The 5,612-nt window shown below is 42.6% G+C and overlaps 1 long non-coding RNA gene across 2 annotated transcripts in view; it reads right to left on the minus strand.

Moving 5' to 3' along the window:
• Positions 1 to 4,454: 4,454 nt before the first annotated feature.
• LOC102479905 (uncharacterized) overlaps positions 4,455 to 5,612 on the minus strand; it is a 12,688-nt gene continuing 11,530 nt past the window's right edge. For both annotated transcript variants that reach the window (XR_333330.2, XR_333331.2), the window contains exon 3: positions 4,455 to 5,366. This is a non-coding gene — a long non-coding RNA (uncharacterized LOC102479905). The remainder of the gene's footprint in view (positions 5,367 to 5,612) is intronic.

Genomic DNA, 5,612 nt, shown 5'->3' on the forward strand with positions numbered 1-5,612 from the left:
TTCTCGCCGTCCCTCTCCCTCTCTCTCTCTGTCTCTCTCCAGCAAGCACATGAGAGCTAAGTGCTCATATGAAGGACTGAACGAACAACTCAAGTTCTCTTTTTGTACCTCTACAATCCCTGTGCTGCTTACTTTGCCTGGACTATTTAAACTAGCAGCATATGGTTCCAAGGGTTGGAGGCAGGAACCAGGCCAGGCATAAGGGACTCACAACCATTACAAACTTGTTCTCAGAACTGGCATTGACAGCTGAGTTCATATACGTGCAGGGGTCAAGTACACAGGAATGTTCTTCAAATTAACTTCTACATAGAATACAGTGTACAACAACAACAACAACAAAATATATATATATAGGGGGACCAGCAGTTACCGTAATTGCTATGTCGCAGGACTCCCATATAGTCGACCGCGGTTTGAGTCCCGGACCCGGTGGCTTAAACTCATGCCAGCTGTGTGTGAATGCATGCCCAAGATCCCGAAAGGAGAATGGAGGAGAAGGGATTGCGGCATGGCCATCCCCCCTGGGGGGGTGATTTCTCACTTTCTGTCTCTCTGTCTTTCTGGTGAGTGCACGTGCCCTGTAGCAAAAACTTTTCAAAAAAAAAAAAAATAGAAAGACAGAGAGAGACAACACACACACACACACACACACACACACACAAACACACACACAAAGGGACTTCAACAAGTTCATGAGAAAATGGAAATGCATGCAGTTCAAGGGTTTTTTTGGTGCATAATTAATGGGCTTCCTCCTGTGCAAATTTGTGCATTATTTTTTTCATTATATGCATTTTCTTTTCTTTTTACTTGTTGCTTTTTATAACATGTTTTAAAAATTGCTATAGGGCATATGCATTTGCTCACCAAAGAAAGAGGAAAATGGAAAATAAGAAAGCCTCCCCCCCGCCATGGGGAATGATCGCATTCAATCCCTTCTCCATTTTTTCCATCCCATTGGGATTTCAGACATGCACACACATGAGCTTAGAGTGTTTTTTAAGTTGCCAGGGCCGAGACTTGAACAGCAGCTAACCATGTGGGACCAGTTCCCATAATCACTAGGCTCCGGGCCGGCCACGTCCGTAGGTGTTTAACATGAATTAGCACATTCAGTCCTCATGACACTGCAACATAATGCCGCCCCCTCTATGAATAGCTTCAGAAAAAGACTATCCATAAAGCACACACTTGGTCCCTTGCTTCCAACAAACATGATCTCACAGTTTCTGTGCGTCAGGAATCTGGGCTTCATTGGGTGTTTCTGGTTCAAAGTTTCTCCTGAGACTGGGGTTTGTCACTGATGCTGTAGGCTCATCTGAAGGTTCAACGGGGGCAGGGCTTGCTCCTAAGCTGACTCACATGGTTGTGGATGACCTTCGGAACCTCACAACCATGAAAGTGGGATTATGTTAGACCTAGCCAAAGTTCCAGCTTCTAAATCCTGAGCTCTGAAGGTCTAGAGCATTTGTGGCTGATTCCCTCCACAGATAAGGGTGGCTATCAAGGCAAGGATGAGAGACCTGCAGAGGAATCAGTCTCCAGAGATGAGCTGCGGCCCCAAGCTGGACTAGGTGGGTTTTTGGGATTCTAAATCCCTGCCCTAGAAGGGTAGGGCAACTCTAAGAAGATGATATGAGATTTTTCTCTTTGAAATGTGCCTGAAAACCAAGCATCTGAAGTCTCTATGCCTCAGTTTCTTCATTTTTAAAGTATATGCATGCATTCACCAAATATTTGTTCATTTATTTATTTTAATTTTTTGTTACTTTTTTTTGTTACTTTTTCATTAAAGGTATTTTTATACACATTATCATCAGCATTTTTATACATCGAGATCATACATATATCTTAATGGCTACAAAAATTTGATTGTATGAATATACCATAATATTGACTAACAGTATTGATTAACAAGTCAAATTGGTCAGTATTAGTTAATATTAGTCAATTATCTATAATATCCCTGACAGGAACTTATAGATTTTTTAAAAATTTTATTGATGTACTAAATACTTTCAATAACAAGTGCAGCAAATATACTCAAATCTATGAACACATGTCTGACTTTAGGCATGAAACTCAGTGAGTAGAATGAACATACTATAAAGTAGCACCTAGCTGGGGCTATATAGCTTACTGCATTCTTTAGTCATAAATTGTATATATATACACACACACATATATATATTTAATATATATTTTTAATGTCAATGAAAGCAGTTTTAGCTTTAATAAGTCAAAATCCAACAATGTTAAGAAAAGTTTGCCTGAGACTTAAAGCCAGGTGAAAGGTTAGGATTCTGTTCAAACAGTAGGCAGATACTAAGAACTTAAAAAAACAGTTATGAACAAAGGTAAAAGCTATAATAAGTGCATGATAATTTTCTTCCAAAACATTTTTTCTCTCTCCATTTCCCTTTTTACCAAAGAGGTACAAACGAACTTATTTCCAATGAGTAAATAAATTTAGTCTCAATTTGGTCTGTTATTTGCACAAAGCCCTATAAGAATACTAATGGATTTAGCTGGCTTTGCTGGAACCTTTCATAAGGAACTTCAGACTAGACTCTAAAAAGCCTCCCAAGGCTACTGAGCCAAGTCAAGGACACACCAACGCCAGATATTTATTACTTACTTTCTCTATGCCAGGCATTCTTTTAGGTGAACAGAGCAAAGTTTCTGCCCATGTGAGGCTTACATCTTAGTAGGGAGATAAACAGTAAACGAACACATAAACATATAACATATCAGATGGTGGGAAGTACTAAACGATAAAACAGAGTATACTAGAGGTTGAACAGTGTCTCCCCAAAATCCATGTCCATTTGGAGCCTGCAAATTGACCTTATTTGTAAATGGGGTCTTTGCAGATGGAATCAAGTTAAAATGAGGTCATTCTGGATAAGGGTGGACACTGAATTCAATACGACCGTTGTCCTTATAAGAAGGGGGATGTTCAGAAACAGAGACACACAGGCAGAAGCCCATGGCACAATAAAGTCAGAGATTGGAGTGATGAAGCTGCAGGTTAAGGAAATCAAGAAGTGCCAGAAACCTCCAGAAGCTGAGAGAGAGGCATGGGCACATCTTTCCTCTTGGCCTCCAGAAAGAATCAGCCTGTGAACACCTTGGTCTTAGATCTCAAGCCTTAAGAACTGTAATAAAACACATTTCTGCTTCTTTTTTTCTTTGAGAGAGAGATTTTTGCTATAGGACACATGCATTCATCAGAGAGACAGAGAGAGAGAAAGTGAGAAATCATGCCCCCCCCCCTATCTCTCCACCCCCCCCAAGGCACTGCAGTCCTTTCTCCTCCATTCTTCTCTCAGGATTTTGGGCATGCATACACATACACCTGGCATGAGTTTCAAGCAGCCAGGTCCAGGACTTGAACCGTGGTCAGCCACATGGGAGTTCAGCATCTTAACCACTACACCACCTGCTGGTCCAATTTCTGTTATTTTAAGACACTCAGTTTGTAGTCACTTCTTATGGAAGCCACAGGAAACTAATACACATAGCAAAGAGAACTGGGGCAAGAAAGAGAAACACTACTATCGAGTGTTCTGAAAGGTTTTTCTACAAAGGTAACCACGGAATGGAGGTTTGAATGAAATGAGGATGATGGCTTTGCAATTATGTGGGAACAAGCAGTTGAAACAAAAGGATAAAAACTGGACCTACCTCATCCTGTTGTTGGGAGAATTTAATAAGTCAAGATGTATAAACCTCATGGTACAAAGTGTGGTACCTAGGCATTCTACATACGTTAACTAGTGCTATTATTATTATTATTATTATTATTGGGTGGGTTGAGGTCCTTAGAGAGTTTTCAGTGACTTTTATCAGCTTCAGGGCAAAATCTAAGCTTACTAGCAGAGCATCTACGTCTTCCCATGATCGAGCCCCTTCTGGCATCTCCAGATTGATCGTTCCTGACCCCTACCTCACATCCTCCTCTTCGGCAATGTGGAAAACAGTCATTGCTGGGACTTTATATGCTGCTTCCTGTCTCTTGACTTTGCACAAGTTGCTATCTCTGCCTGAGCACTACTTTCTTCCAGTCTCAAAGACAACTTCACTGTTATTTTTTAATTTTTTTTAAGATGTCCCTGACTCACTAAATTACTCAACAAATGTTTGCTGGAATGCACAATGTATCAGCCTTTTCCAAGAAATGATAGTCATGACTCAAAAACAGGTTAACACGCCCACTTTTTTTTTTTTTTTTTTTTTTTTTTTTTTTTTTAGTTTTGCTATAGGGCATATGTACTCACTGCAGAGAGACAGAGACACAGAGAGAAGGAAAGTGCGAAATCAGCTCCTGGGGGGATGGGGGGATGGTCACACTGCAATCTCTTCTTCTCCATTCTTCTCCAGGATTTTGGGCGCACTCACATGCCAGTGTGTTTTCCAAGCTACTGGGTCCAGACTCGAACTCTGCAGCCAGCCATCTGGGACCCAGCCGCCTTAACCTCTGCACCACCTGCTGGTCCATATATCTTTATCTGTGTCCCCTCATTTTATATGCAAGGAGACAGAGGCCTGGAGGGAAAGGTGACTTAAACCAAAGCGACTTAATAAACACGACGAGATGAGCTATGTGGGGGCTGGTTAAGGAGACCCTTTCAAATCACACCATCCTGGATTGCAAACCACCACCAGAAAAGGATGCCTGCCCCTTGTAACTAAGCAGTGGTTGACAGCTACCTGTTTCTAATCTTCCTCGTAACTCAGACACAGGATTTCCAAGGGGCTGGGGTGCTGATGCCTGTGCCACCACCTGCCCCTGGCTCGTGTTTATTATTATTGTCAGGAGCTGTTGTCCTACTGCCAGGAAACGGATAGTTCACACTTTGCTGGAAGGGACAAAAGAATTTAAGAGCCCAGACAGAAGTCAGATTGTTATATTGTTCTAAATAAGAATGTGTTGAGTTGTTGCCAGAGATTCAAAAATGACAAGAATGGATATTGTGTATTTTGCTGCTGGAGAGTGAAAATATTGTTTTTGGAAGGGGTCCTGCAGACACTCCCTCCACTGCATATCAGGAAATAAAATGTTTCAGCTAATGTGCTCATGGCGTTGACAGATGGAGGGATGGAAAGACCGCGAGGCTGTCAGTGCCAGCTCCGAGCGGTGGAGGCAGGTCTAAGAAGCGGAGACCCACGGCCAAGTCCTACTGACACCACTCCCAGGCCACGTGACCCAGCCCATGTCACTTTCCCTCAGCACAAACTAATGAGGAGAAACCGAACATTCTCGCAGCATGGCCTCCTTGGCGACAATCTGGGCAGGCTGACCGAAGTGGGACTCCAGGATGGAGGACGTGAACTCACGCTCAGACGGAAAGGCCGGCACTCTGCAAGGAAAGAGAAGCAGGTGTGACCCCACAACGGTGAGACATCCAGCATCCATAATGGCCTTTCCCTTCCTCAGTCTCCGCCCCTGTAATCGGTGGTTTTCGAAGGTTTTTCAAGTGAGGAATCCCACGTGAGGCTCTCCACAGCTCTGGGAGGTACTGGGTCCGACATTATTCAATTATTCAACTTTTTTTTTTTTTTTTTTTTAGAGGTTTTTCCATTAGGGCGGGGGGGCTCCCCAAAAA

This window comes from Tupaia chinensis, unplaced genomic scaffold, assembly GCF_000334495.1.
Source record: "Tupaia chinensis unplaced genomic scaffold, TupChi_1.0 Scaffold000045_1, whole genome shotgun sequence".
Lineage (NCBI taxonomy): Eukaryota > Metazoa > Chordata > Mammalia > Scandentia > Tupaiidae > Tupaia > Tupaia belangeri.